Raw genomic sequence first — 15713 nt, 5'->3', positions numbered from 1 at the left:
ATTTACACGTCTATATATTTTTAATCTTTGGTGTGCAGAAGGTGACACCAACGTATGTTTGTATGATTGGTACTACTTCCCACTCTCAGTGCACAAAGTGTTAATAATAATGGTGCAAAGTAAAGTATTTGAATATAACTTGAATCTGGTACTTATTTGTGTTTACAATTTTTGCTATGACAGCTGTATGTAGTTTTCCGATTTGGACTATATTTGGCAAACATATATAAAACTGGTCCAAGCATACAATCTGTAAGTTTGGTTTACATATCTTGAAAACAAAAAAATTTTTTATACAATATACTTATTTCTATCCCATCGTTCCTATGGCAGCTATATGTTATAGACGTACGATATGGACAATCACTGTGCACTGGAGCTTGGAGTGGTTGTTTGTGTGTGAATGCATTATAAAAGATCGAAACTGCACTAGTGCTTTCGAAACGTAGCAGAGAGAGTCCCACACACTTACTATGCGCTCGCCTCAACAATAGTTAAATAGCTTACGCTGTAATTAAAATAGTCGGTGGTATCCGCAGCGGATGGATGAATTTCTTTGAAAATTTATTTTAGTGAAACTTAATGAAAAACAAAAACATACTAATCAATCGCGCCTAAGCATTGAGAGAAGACAAATTACTGGAATCCTCCATTTTGGAATGTGTTAGAGAGTACTGCGCCCGGTATTCGATTGCCAGAACTCTACTGGCTTCATCGGCAGGTCCGGATGGAGTACCTAGTTGTGTGCTAAGGTATTGTGCTGGTAGTATCTGTAAACCGCTTTTTAAATTGTTTGAATTATCCGTTAACTCATGTTCTTTTCCTAAAATCTGGAAAAAATCATTCATTATACCTATCCTAAAAAAAGGGAACAAATCTAAAGTTCAAAATAATCGCGGTATATCTAAATTGTCTGCGATTCCGAAAGCATTTGAAAAAAATATAACTTCTCAACTGCAACGTCTGTGTAAATCTATAATTTCACCTTACCAACATGGGTTTGTGAAGTCTAGATCCACTTCTACTAACTTATTGGAGTTCTCTTCTATTGTAATTAAAGGATTCGAGAATAAAATGCAAACGGATGTCATTTACACCGATTTTAGTAAGGCTTTTGACTCTGTTAATCATCACCTCTTACTGTATAAGCTTAATGTCTTAGGGTTTCCTCATAGCCTAATTGAGTGGATATCCTCATACCTTTCCAACAGAATTCAGAATGTGTATTATAATGGTTTTGTATCTAAATGTGTCCAAGTCACTTCTGGTGTGCCCCAGGGCAGTCATTTGGGTCCTCTATTGTTCACTTTGTTCATAAATGATCTTCCTTCTGTTATTGAGCATTCCCGTGTACTTATGTACGCCGATGACGTTAAGCTTTGCCTGACATTTAATGATAGTCTTGCGAGCTCACTTAATCGTCTAGAATCTGGGTGCAGAGTAAATATGTTACATCTCAACTGCAATAAGTGTAAGTTTATGACCTTTTGTAGGGGTTCTTCCCAGTTAAATAACTATGTGTTATATGATACTCCTCTTGAGCGAATTGAAGGTGTGAATGACTTAGGGGTTATGCTTGATGCAAAACTAAAATTCGATAAACATATTCTGTCTACTGTAAATAGCTGGGTGTTCTGGGATTTATAAAACGCTGGTCGAAAGAGTTCAATGATCCCTACATCACTAAGACTTTATACGTCTCACTGGTTCGTCCTATCCTTGAGTATGGATCCCTTGTCTGGACTCCCCAGTATAGGGTTTATCAAGATAGGATTGAATCGGTGCAGAAACAATTCTTATTATTTGCTCTTCGTAGTTTAAATTGGAATCCTAATATTAGATTACCACCGTATCGCAGTAGACTTTTATTACTAAACCTTCCTTCTCTTTCTGACCGTAGAACTATGCAAGGTGCTGTTTTTATACAGAGACTAATTCATGGTGAAATAGACTCTTTGGAGCTGTTAAGTCAAATTAGTTTTGCAGTTACTGTCAGGATCACTAGGAATTTTCTTCCTCTTCTCATTTCACGTAGATCTACTAACTTTGCTTGCCATAATCCCTTCCGTATTCTGTGTGTGAACTATAATAATCTCAATAACGTAGTTTGCTCTAGTAAATCTATTCCTTTGCTTAAAACCTTATTATTAGCTTATTTATCGAGTATTTAATTGTTATTTATCTTATTATACATATATTCTAACATATTTTTAATTTAATTTAATTAGCTGTCCACCGTCTTTTAATATTTATTCGCGGTTTTCGTTTAATGCATGCTGTTCACAAATTTATTTTGTTTTGTCCGCGCGTCAACAAGCCCGTGCTTGGTATCGCTGGGCCACTTGATGGTACTGCCGTTAGTACGTCAACGTCCAAATAAAAGAGAATAAAAAAATAAACTTAATCTTTTAGGGTTTCCTCATAGCCTAATTGAGTGGATTTCCTCATACCTTTTTAACAGAATACAGAATGTTTATTATAATGGTTTTGTATCTAAATGTGTTCAAGTCACTTCTGGTGTGCCACAGGGCAGTCATTTGGGTCCTCTATTGTTCACTTTGTTCATAAATGATCTTCCTTCTGTTATAGAGCATTCCCGTGTACTTATGTACGATGATGCGTTAAGCTTTGCCTGACATTTAATGATAGTCTTGCGAGCTCACTGTTACAATGTGACCTTAATCGTCTAGAATCTTGGTGCAGAGTAAATATGTTACATCTCAACTGCAATAAATGTAAGTTTATGACCTTCTGTAGGGGTTCTAAATTACTAACTATGTTTTATATGATATTCCTCTAGAGCGAATTGAAGGTGCGAATGACTTAGAGGTTCTGCTTGATGCAAAACTAAAATTTGATAAACATATTCTGTCTCTTGCAAATAGGGCCATGGGTGTACTGGGATTTATAAAACGCTGGTCGAAAGAGTTCAACGATCCCTACATTACTAAAACTTTGTACGTCTCACTGGTTCGTCCTATCCTTGAGTACGGATCTCTTGTCTGGAATCCCCAGTATAGGATTTATCAAGATAAGATTGAGTGGGTGCAGAAACAGCTCCTCGTAGTTTAAATTTGAATCCTAATATTAGATTACCACCTTATCGCAGTAGAATTTTATTACTAAACCTTCCTTCTCTTTCTGACCGTAGAACTATGCAAAGTGCTGTTTTCATACAGAGACTAATTAATGCCGAAATAGACTCTTTTGAGCTGTTAAGTCAAATTAGTAAAACTACTAACTTTACTTGCCATAATCCCTTCCGTATTTTGTGTTTGAATTATAATAATCTCAATAATTTTTTTCGACAGCATTTGTTATGTTTGCACGCAGATAAAGTTTGTTTCAAATTTTTGCCACGCCCCTTCCGAAGCCGCAAATCAAAAGAATCGAATAACAAGCGTAATTTTAAAGCTAGAGCTGTGAATTTTGGTATATACAATAACAACTATAGTAATAGTGATTATAGAAAATTTGGTTGCGTTATTAAAGAAATACTTTTGTATGGGCAAAAACGCCTACTTACTAGGGGTCTGAGTTGCTTTGGCCGACAATCTGGTATATTGTACCATCTATGGTATATTTCGAATGTGGTACTATATCGATATACCAAATATATATTTTGGTATATTTTCAGTATTTTTTGTATATTTTGAGAAAAATACTGCAAAGTTTTGCTTTTATTCAAAATGGGTAGCTGGTATCTTACAGTCGATGTTGGAATATGTTATCAAAACCAACATCACAAATGCGGTCACACTGCCCGATCTCTACTTTATGTATTGTTATCGATATTAAGTTCTTTGTTCACTGTTTTTCTTTCTACTGACAAGGCTGGTTGTGCGCGCATATAAAACAAATAATATAGATCAAAGTGAATCAACTTAAACTGACTTTTACTTGGGAACTAAATACGGAAAATACAATAGGTTATGGGCCCAGCCCTCACTAAAACATATTATTAAAGAGAAAATAAAAAAACTTAATATATTAATTTGATTCTTGTGAAATTCACACATACACAGAGACGGTTCTATAGGTCTTGTGAAATATAGTATTCTTGGTAAAATATAAAAGTTTTGTGAAATATAATAATCTTATTAAGTATAAATAATCTGAAGAATATAATAGTTCTTGTGAAAGTCACTTATACATTTATAATTAATTAATTTTTCAGTTATCTTTAAATCTGATGAAATAGGATAGGCCTTGTGAAATTCACACATACACATACATATACATACCTAATTTTTTTTTCAGTTCTTCTAAATCTGATGCAATAGAATTGGTCTTGTGAAATTCACACATACACATATACATAATTCATTTTAAAGTTCTTTGAAATCTGATGAAATAGAGTGGTTCTTATGAAATTCACAAATACACAAATACATACTTCATTTTTTGTAGTTCACATTCACAAGTCATACATACAAATTTAAAAAGAAAATATGGATAAGACAAAGAATAATGTAAAACCGTTTGATGGGCAAAAGTATGGGATATGGAAATTTCGAGTAAGAGCACTCCTGGAAGAGCTAGAGGTCTTAAAAGTTATAGATGGGGAAGTACCGCATGAAATTGGCGATGATTGGTTAAAGGCAGAAAGACGTGCAAAAAGCACAATAATTCAACATTTAAGTGACTCATTTTTGAATTTCGCGGCAAGCGACAAAACTGCGCGAGAAATATTTAAGAATTTGGATGATACCTATGAGAGAAAAAGTCTTGCATCGCAATTGTCGCTTCAAAAAAAATTATTATCTCTTAAACTTAAAAGTGAGATGACACTTTCAGATCACTTTATAATATTCGATGAAATTGTCAATGAATTAATGGCCGCAGGATCTCGAATTGATGAAATGGGTAAAGTATCGCATTTATTGCTGACTTTGCCATCATCATATAACGGAGTAATCACTGCCATTGAAACATTGGCTGTAGAAAATTTGACATTAGCATTTGTGAAACACAGATTGTTAGATCATGAAATTAAAATTAAGAATGATTCTAATGATACTAGTAAAAAGATAATGAATACAGATAGTTCCTTTAACGGAAAGAATGTTAGAAGTGGACCGTTTAAAAATAATTACAAGAAAGGGATAAATAATACTGGACGTAAACAATTTAAGAAAACAAATATTAAGTGCCACTACTGTGGAAAAGAGGGACACGTTAAGAAGGACTGCTACAGTTATAAACGAAAAAATTCAAATAAAAATAAAGAAAATGAAAAACAAGCAAAAGTCGCGACAACTCAGCCTGGTTTTGCATTTATGCTTAAACGTGCAAATCAGAATCTGACAAATTCCGATAAGAATGTCAGCTTCATATTGGATTCTGGTGCCAGTGATCATATTGTAAATGACAAAAACCTTTTCATGGATTCAATCCAATTGGAGCCTCCCATTAAGATTGCGGTGGCAAAGCAAGGAGAATTTGTTTATGCAACAAGGCGTGGAATAGTGCGTCTGTATAATGGACGACAAATAACACTGGAAGATGTCCTCTATTGCCCAGAAGTTCCCGACAACTTAATTTCGGTGAAGCGCCTCCAAGAGGCTGGGATGACAGTGGAATTTAACAAAAACGGAATGAAAATATCCAAAAATGGGTTGTTAGTTGCTGAGAATACCGGTATGTACAATATACCTATTATTAAGTTTGCAGCATTTACATTAAATATGCAAAACAAAAATACAGATCAATTATGGCATGAAAGGCTAGGTCATATAAGTGAAGGGAAATTGTTAGATATAAAAAGAAAGAATTTCTTTAATGATAATAAACTTTTAGACAAGGTTCTACCTATTACACAGATATGCGAAGCTTGTCTTAATGGAAAGCAAGCTAGATTACCTTTTGCAAAACAGAAAAATAAAAATTATATTAGAAGAGCACTTTTCGTAATACATTCAGATGTGTGTGGCCCCATCACACCTACTTCAATTGATGACAAGAATTATTTTGTAATTTTGTAGATCAATTTACACATTATTGTGTAACTTATTTAATTAAGCATAAATCTGATGTATTTAACATGTTTAAAGATTTCGTTGCAAAAAGTGAAGCGCATTTTAATCTAAAGGTTGTAAATTTATATATAGACAATGGAAGGGAATATTTGTCAACTGATATGCGGGAATTTTGTGTCCAGAGAGGGATTAGTTACCATCTAACTGTACCATATACACCGCAGTTAAATGGAGTTTCGGAGAGGATGATAAGGACTCTCACAGAAAAAGCGCGTGCTATGGTAAATGGTGCAAAATTAGATAAAACCTTCTGGGGTGAAGCTGTGCTAACAGTCACATATCGAACGAACAGAATTCCAACTAGAGCACTTGGTAATTTTGAAAAAACTCCATATGAGATGTGGCATGATAGAAAGTCAAGTTTAAAAAATCTTAGGATTTTTGGGTCAACAGTTTATGTTCATAATAAAAACAGAAAGAGAAAATTTGATGAAAAATCATTTAAAGCAATACTAGTTGGTTATGAACCAAATGGTTTTAAATTATGGGATTTAAATAATGAAAAGTTTATTATTGCAAGAGATGTAATAATTGACGAAACAAACATGATAAATTCTAGAGCTGTTCTGAACGATATTGAATTGCTGAATGAGAGTAAGCAATGTAGTCAATTTAACTTCCCGAATGATAGTAAGGAAGATAACCATACAGATGTCCTGAATGATAGTAGCGAGAAATCAAACAAATTAAACTTCCCGAATGATAGTAAGGAAGACGACTATACGGAGGTCCTGAATGAGAGTAAGGAAAACTCAAATAAATTGAAATTCCCGAATGATAGTAAGGAAAATGACCAATCAGATGTCCTGAATGAGAGTAAGGAGAAATACAGCGATTTTATCCGGAATGAAAGTACGGAATCAAAATCAAAACAAGAAAATCATATTAATACTGATGTCGTAGAACAACTTGTTGAAGGTTCCACTAGAAGAAGTAATAGATTAAAGAACTTGCCAAAAATATCCTATAATGAAGATGAAACAGATCTTAATAAATGTATATTAAATGCTCACAGCATTTTTAGTGATATTCCAAGCACATTCGATGAACTTCGAAGTAGAAGTGATAAGCGTGCCTGGGAAGAAGCTATTAATGTAGAATTAAATGCCCATGAATTGAATAATACATGGTGCATTGTTAAAAGACCTGAAAACAAAAATATTGTTGACAGTAAATGGGTATTTACTTTAAAATGCGATGAATTTGAAAACCCTGTAAAGTATAAGGCAAGATTAGTTGCACGTGGGTTTATGCAAAAATATCAAATAGATTATGAAGAAACATTTGCACCAGTTGCCCGAATTTCAAGTTTTCGTTTCATAATGTCAATATCAACTCAATATGGCTTGAACGTACATCACATGGATGTAAAAAACTGCTTTCTTAAATGGAACACTGAAAGAAGAAATTTACATGAAAATTCCTGAAGGAGCATGTAGCATGTAGCAAGATAAAGTATGTAAATTAAATAAAGCAATATATGGACTTAAGCAAGCAGCGAGATGCTGGTTTGAAGTATTTGAGAAATCTCTAAAAGAATGTGGATTTGTAAATTCACCTGTTGAGCGCTGTATATATATTTTAGATAAGAAAGATATCAATAATAACATCTATGTACTACTATATGTAGATGACTTGGTGATAGCCACATTAGATATAGAGAGGATGAATAGTTTGAAAGCATATTTAATGAACAAATTTCGAATGACTGATATGGGACAAATAAAGTATTTTATTGGAATGAGGATAGAATTCTGTGAAAAAAATATATTTGAGTCAATCAGCATATATTAAAAAGATTTTAAATAAATTTAAAATGGAAGATTGTAAAACGGTCAGTACACCGCTCCCAATTAAACTTAATTATGAATTATTGAATTCTGAGGAGAATTATGATGCACCTTGTCGCAATTTAATTGGTTGCCTAATGTACGTTATGTTATGTACACGACCAGACTTTGCCACTGCAGTAAATATTTTAAGTCGTTACACAAATAAAAATAATTCTGAGTTATGGCAATCCCTAAAGAGAATTTTAAGATATCTTAAAGGTAGCATTGATATGAAATTAGTATTCAAGAAAAATATAGAATTCGAAAACATATTTACAGGTTATGTTGATTCTGATTGGGCGGTAATGAAATCGATAGAAAGAGTACAACAGGTTATATTTTTAAAATGTTTGATTCCAACTTAATCTGTTGGAATACAAAACGGCAGAGTTCAGTAGCTGCTTCGTCAACTGAAGCTGAATATATGGCTTTGTTTGAAGCTGTAAGAGAAGCCTTATGGTTGAAGAGTCTTCTAGAAAGCGTTTACATAAAATTAGAAAGACCTATAACCATTTTTGAGGATAATCAAGGTTGCATAAGTATTGTTAATAATCCATCATGCCATAAAAGATCAAAGCACATTGATATAAAATATCATTTTTCCCGAGAACAGGTCGAGAATAATATTGTTTCTATTGAGTATATACCCACAGAAAATCAACTCGCTGACATCCTTACAAAGCCGCTGCCTATCGGAAGATTCAACACCCTAAAAAGCAAAATGGGACTAATTTAAATTCAAGAAAACAAATTTTTAAAGGAAATCCTACATATATGATTTAATCTAACTTAACCAAATGAAATAGTACCAAAATGTAGTTTATTGTTTACTGAAGTAAGAATTTTATAATTTACCATATCTTATATAATGATTTGATTGGTTTTTTTCTGGGTTTTCCCCAATCCATGCAGCAAATGCTGAATCATTTTATTGTAACTCCCAGAATGCGCACCAGTACTTATAAAAAAACTTGTAATGTTAATTTTGAGGAGGGCGTGTTGGAATATGTTATCAAAACCAACATCACAAATGCGGTCACACTGCCCGATCTCTACTTTATGAATTGTTATCGATATTATGTTCTTTGTTCACTGTTTTTCTTTCTACTGACAAGGCTGGTTGTGCGCGCATATAAAACAAATAATATAGATCAAAGTGAATCAACTTAAACTGACTTTTACTTGGGAACTAAATACGGAAAATACAATAGTCGAGCACACTCGACTGTAACTTTCTTACTTGTTTTAATTTAATTTAATTAGCTGTCCACCGTCTTTTAATATTTATTCGCGGTTTTCGTGTAATGCATGCTGTTCACAAATTTATTTTGTTTTGTCCGCGCGTCAACAAGCCCTTGCTTGGTATCGCTGGGCCACTTGATGGTACTGCCGTTAGTACGTCAACGTCCAAATATGACAAAGGTCGTCAGACCATAGAGTTGGATACACCAAAAAAAAACTGTCCACTGCAATATTTCAATTTTTTGCCACCCCCACTAATTTTGAAGCTAGAGTCTGAAAATTTGGTTGCAATCAGATAGTAATTGTATAAATGCTTTAGCATGTAGACAATCTGGTAAATTTTTTTCCATTCTATGGTATATTTTGAATGTAGTACTACATTAATAAACCAAATGCAGCCTTTGGTATAACTACATCATCTTCAGGCCAGGACACCACTAGCATCAAAAAGCGAGAAGCCATTTGTATTTAATCAGAGCGATTTAACTAAAATCATAATTATGATGAACTTTAGGTGTCGATTGGCCATGGGTAAGTGCTTACATCGCCGATCACTACATGGATACTTACTAAAGGACCCTATAGGAAACCAATATCGAACCACCTAGCTAATAAATGTATGCGTATTAAAGCATAAGTACAAAATAACGGCAAGCACCGCTTTCGTTTTTGTTATTTTGTGGAAAGGGCATACACAAGATTAAAGACAAAACTTCGATTACGCTTTGCATCGCTGTTTGTTTACGGGTCTTTGTTTTATTTTGTGATACTCTTTTGCTAGGTGCAGCTGTGTTTGCTGGCTGACGAAATTTTGCAAGCATGTAAGTTGAGAAGTGCAAAGCGGATCCGCGATCAACGTGAGTTACTTAAATAATATATGTATGTATGTATTATATGATTAATGTGTAAAATATAAAATAAACAGATAATAAAGGTACGAAAAGCAGTTAGCATAAAGTATAGTTTTACAGTGGGAATCGAGAATGTGCCTAAAGAAGATGAAGTGGAAATTATGACAGAAAATCTACGTTATGGAAATAATGACAGAGAAGACAATTTCGTTGGTTTTATGATCGGTGAGTATTTTAACAGATAATTATTTAATAATCATTATCCACTTCAATCTATTAAAACTGTTTTAATCCTTTTTATTTCCAGATTCAATAACTGGCCTTACGGCTCAAAAAAAACAAGTAAGAAAGCTACAGTCGAGTGTACTCGACTGTGAGATACCCGCTACCCATTTTGAATAAAAGCAAATCAAAAAAAAAGCATAATTTTAAAGCTAGAGTTGCGAATTTTGATGTATACAATAACTACTACTATAGTAGTTATGATTCCTGAAAATTTGGTTGCGATCAGATAAAAATTGTCGAAGTTATTAAAGAAATACTTTTATATGGGCAAAAACGCATACTTACTAGGGGTCTTAGTTGCTTTGGCCGACAATGTGGTACATTGTCCCGTCTATGGTATATTTTGAATGTGGTACTATATCGATATACCACATATACAATTTGGTATATTTTTAGTATTTTCGTATTTTGGTATATTTTGAGAATAATACTGCAAAATATATTGCTTTTATTCAAAATCTTCAAATCTCACAGTGGAGTACACTCGACTGTAGCTTTTTTACTTGTTTTATTGTATTATAAAGACCGAGACCTATTCAGTCTCTTGAATGTATTTTTCAGAATTTCTAACATATAAAAACAGGTCTTTCACAGCCAGCATTTCACTGTTTCGAAATTCATATGTATGTACATACATATGTATGTATAGTCAAAAAATGAAATACAGACAAGGTCTGGAACAAATTTACAGAGAGTGTAAGTTGAACAAAGAAACCGTTTAAGCGCATGCGTAGTGAGCACAGATATAGCCAGCAACAAAGCAAGTAACAAATTTATAGGCATTGCTCACTGCAATACACCTCTTTATCTTCGGTGCTCTGTGTTATTCCCAGAGAAAAAATATATCGAGAGTAATAACATCTAATTGCATTATATTTTCATGTTTACTTTGCATGTGGACACTTACAGTATATACATAGTTTTGTTATAACAAGTCATACAAATTCTATTGCAAAGTAAAACTATAATTTCAAAAAGAGTTCAACGCAAACATAGTGGCAAACAATTATTCCAATGTTTTATCCCCAAAATTCTTTTTTAACTTTAACTGGTTATTAGGAAGTTTGTCAATGTTATAAAATAAATCAACCAAATAACAAACTTCGTTACCCTAAAGCAAGTTTCGGCTCCAAAATATAAATAAAACTTTTTCATCTCTTTCGAAAATGAACAGGTCTAAAGGACAGATAAGAAATGACAGAGACAACAATAGTAGTTCAAGTTCAATGAAATAACAAAACGAAGCCAACCACAACAAACGAACTATTAACAGCACTGTCGTCAACGCTGTTGCCGACATTTCAATGTTAACAAAAAATTCGTTTACACTCGGAATGTTGTCTCGTCACTGCCGAAGTCGACTCCTCATGACCTCAACTAAATTACAGCGATTTAGTATGTTTCGGGATCTGAAATGTATCGGTCGAGGAAGTGTCATTAGAAATCAAGCGAAATTTCCCACGAAATTACAATTTCAGCTGGAGAATTTTTTAATCTACTCTAAAAAGATAAAAACAAAATTAATGTGGAAAATTAAAAGGAATATATATATATAAATATATACACAAAATTCAAAAATAAAAGAAACGCAAACAATAAATATATTTAAAATCAGTCAACATCAATTAAATGTTTTGTATTAAATAGGTCCAAAAAAATAAATTGTTTAATAAACATTTAATTAAAATAAAAATTAATAAATAAAAAATTGCCAACATTACGTAAATATTACATTAATTTATGTGAATAAATAATGAAATGCCAAAAATGTCCGATTAAATGTTAATAATTATAACATAATTTGTATAATTAGTGATGCTCAAAATTGGGCAATATTGTTAAATGTTTGTAGCTCAATCGATTTTTAACGCTTCATTTGTATTTAACAATGGAAATTGATGCCCTTGATATATATTTGCAAATAAATTTAGCGCATGTCAAATTGGAGATTTTTCGAAAATATACTATGTAATCGTCATAATTTTAAATCCACATTTGTTCAAGTAAATATTCAACATTTTTATTGCGTTTTATATACCGTTTATTATGCATCGCCCAAAAATATTTGCTTCCAATAAAGATTCCATGGGAAACTGCACAACAAATTGTAATAAATCATGCGATAAGTGACGGCAAATTGTAAAATAATTAGATATGATATATAATTAGAATACATATGTAAATGTTTCACATGATTATAAAATTATATAATATTACTGTCAATGGAAATAAAAATGAATTTAACTATGTTAACATACTTAAATCAGCAGAGAACTTAAATCAAAGCTGTTGTGAAAATCTATTTTGAATGTCAAATTATGAGTAAACCTAAAAATGCAAAGTATTAAAAAAAATACAAGTAGAAAACGCTGACAAAAATTCGAATTAACTAGCAAAGTTTTTAATCTTCAACCTACAAAGCACACACGAAAAGCACACTCGACAGTAATTAAAGAGTGTAGCTAAGACTTTCGGCACTTTCCAAAAAAAACACTCTTTGTGGTGAGTGAGTAGTGTAAAATTTAATACTCGACACAACTTCGCAGAAAAATACTTTAAGTAGCAAACTATGCAGTACGCTTAACTTCTTGCGTTGTCTTTTAAACATTGCATGTGATTCGAAAGATTGTGATACTGTGTGACAGGATTCCATTTTTCTTTGCTTTGGCCGTTTCTTAATACAGACGTGAGCTAAAAATGTGAGAAAGCACTATTCAAAACATTGTTAAAAATACAAAAACAAACCAAACAAATAGTACGGACAGACAATCCATACACATACAGAACTTTGAAATAGCAGTGCGACACAAAAAAAAAAAACTAAATAACGGATTTTAAGCATATTCCTTTTTGTTAGTTGATCCTTAGCACATTATTTTTGTAAAATGGAGCATAGAGATAGGAAACAAGCTAAAACCCCGTGCGATTTGTTCAGTTTTTCAGAAATTTTGATATTTTTACATAGGGCTGCACTTTGGAATAGCCGTTTTTTCTGTTCTTCCACGAAAAAAGCCGAAATTGTTTTTAATTTTATAAAAAGTGAGTTTAAGTTGGTTTATTATTTATCTACGACAATACACTATAACAATAAAAAAAAATTAAATTTTAATGTGTAAGGGACCTCACTGGTCCAAGGTAGAAAGGAGGTCCTTTCTTGAGCTTAGGAAAGAGGAATAATTGTATAAAAAATGTTTTACCATTGAAAACCATTTCAATGACATAAATTATGAATCGGATCCCGAAAACAGTGGTCCAATACGAAAAACCACAGTTTTAGAGGACCGATGCATAGTGCTCTTCAGCTTTGTTAAACTAATACTTTTTTCATCCTCTATGGATATTAAAGCAGTGCTGAGTTGGGGAATCAGTGATGTGGCTATTGGCCAAAGACTGGTGGATATAATTTTGAGTACCCGCAGTCCAGGAAAGAAGCCATTGCAATGGCAATGCATTGCTTGGTAAAAGACATCTCAAAGCCAGGTGGGAGTTTGGCAAGTTTTACTTGAACTGGTCATTACGTAATATTATTTGGACAAATGAGTCTAAACTGATGTTATTTGGTAGAAAGGTTGACCACCAGACACCGAGAACGACCTAAACCATACCCTTAAGACGCTAACCATTGTGGCCTTAAAATCATGATGGTTGTTTCTCATACAGTGGTGAGGGATCTATAAATATGATCCATGGGATCATAGGCCAACAAGTTTACGAAAATATATTGAGAAACGTCATGCTGAAGTATTCTCAGGATGAAATGCCCCTTCAATATGGACTTTTCACCAAAGCAATGATCCTAAACACACCGGCAAACTGGTCAAGGAGTGGTTTGGTCAAGAAAAAATTAATGTAACGTCATGGCCAACACAGTTTCCGAATTTAAATCCGATTGGGAACTGAAGGGGCACTTCAAGCGTTATGTTGCCAAGAAATCCCCGACATCTTCACATCTCTGAAAAATTGCGCAGGAGTTATACGGCCAGAATCCCTGCAATCGTTGCGAGGACTTGGTGGACTCCATCCCACGTAGGTGTGGCGCTCTAATAACCAATAAAGGCTACACAAGAAATTATAAGGTCGAATTCAACTCGCAATGTAAAAGGATTTAGTTATTTATAAGATTTTTTGAAATTTATTAAATTTTTCTTTTGGCACAGCTATTTCAAAGTTGTTCATAAACCACCCAATTTCATTTGTTATTATCAATATTCGCTAAAATTTTGAATTAGCCAAAGTGAAAAAAGTGTTTAATTATTAAAAATTAAATACTCTATGCTGTTATAACTAAATTTTATCTGGTAGTCGTGTTTATAACAGTATTTTTATACCCTCAACCCATAGGCTAGAAGGGTATTATAACTTTGTGTCGGCAGGAAATGTATGTAACAGGTAGAAGGAGGCATCTCCGATATATATATATATATATTCTTGTTCACCATCAACAGCCGAGACGATCTAGCCATATCCGTCTGTCCGCATGAACACCAAGATCTCCGAGACTATAAGAGATAGAGCTATAATTTTCGACAGCTTATGTTATGTTTGCACTCAGATCAAGTTTGTTTCAAATTTTTGCCACGCCCACTTCCGCCCCCGCAAAACAATAAAATCGAATAACAATTGAATTTTCAAGCTACAGCTGCCAATTTTGGTATATACAATAATATCTATAGTGTTTATGATTTCTCCGATCAGATAAAAATTGTGGAAGTTATTAAAGAAATGGTTCTTTTGTATGGGCAAAAACGCCTACTTACTGGGAGTATTAGTTGCTTTGGCTGACAATCTGGTATATTGTGCCGTTAATGGTATATTTTGAATGTGATATTATATCGATATACCAAAAATATACCATTTTTGGTATATTTTGAAAAAATACCGCAATATTTTGCTTTTAATCAAAATGGGTAGCAGGTATCTCACAGTCGAGCACACCTTCTTACTTGTTTAATTTTAAACGCACAGGTCACTAGCACTGCTATTTCAAAGTTCACAGCTGTACACATATCCCGTCGGGTATTGGTCAAGAATACATATAGATAAGTACTATATGGAATGGAGACGCATCTTCCTATTTCATATATTTTCTGTTGACACAAAGTTATACGTCGGTGATACTGATCTAAACATACCGTTTCGATGTCAGCCTGAATCTGTGCAGATCTCTGCGTACTGTTGATCCGGAAGCTTTCTTAAGGGTTGTCATCTACTTATAGGTCATGAGGTGTGTGATCGAGATTTAGTCGTCTCCGCCGCGGTCACTTTGTTTCGGTGACCTACGATTTACTGGCTTGCTCTCATTTTATTTCCACAAATTTATTTTCCTAGTTTGGTGGAATCTTTCTCAGTTTATTGAAGTTAGAGAAATATCGCATTGTTGGCACAAAAGGTAGTCAATATGCGCTAAGTTCGTTTACTTTTAATTTTAACACATTTTTAAGCAGTTACAACAAGATTTATCATTG

At 33.3% G+C, this 15713-nt stretch overlaps 1 protein-coding gene across 5 annotated transcripts in view; it reads left to right on the top strand.

The window, feature by feature from the left end:
* The first annotated feature begins 11025 nt into the window (after window positions 1-11025).
* The window catches only part of LOC132797566 (trissin receptor), a 67094-nt gene continuing 62406 nt past the window's right edge, over window positions 11026-15713 (top strand). Inside the window, exons 1-2 of one of the 5 annotated variants that reach the window (XM_060809322.1) lie at window positions 11026-11099; window positions 11423-12750. The gene's annotated coding sequence lies outside the window, so the exon portion shown is untranslated. Of the gene's footprint in view, window positions 11100-11171; window positions 12751-15713 lie in introns of those variants that run through there. The other 4 variants (XM_060809323.1, XM_060809327.1, XM_060809328.1 and 1 more) reach the window with 4 other exon arrangements.

The sequence above is a fragment of the Drosophila nasuta genome, unplaced genomic scaffold, assembly GCF_023558535.2.
Source record: "Drosophila nasuta strain 15112-1781.00 unplaced genomic scaffold, ASM2355853v1 ctg14_pilon, whole genome shotgun sequence".
NCBI lineage: Eukaryota > Metazoa > Arthropoda > Insecta > Diptera > Drosophilidae > Drosophila > Drosophila nasuta.
Note: the sequence above shows the minus strand (reverse complement) of the source record. Positions and strands in the feature narration are given on the sequence as shown.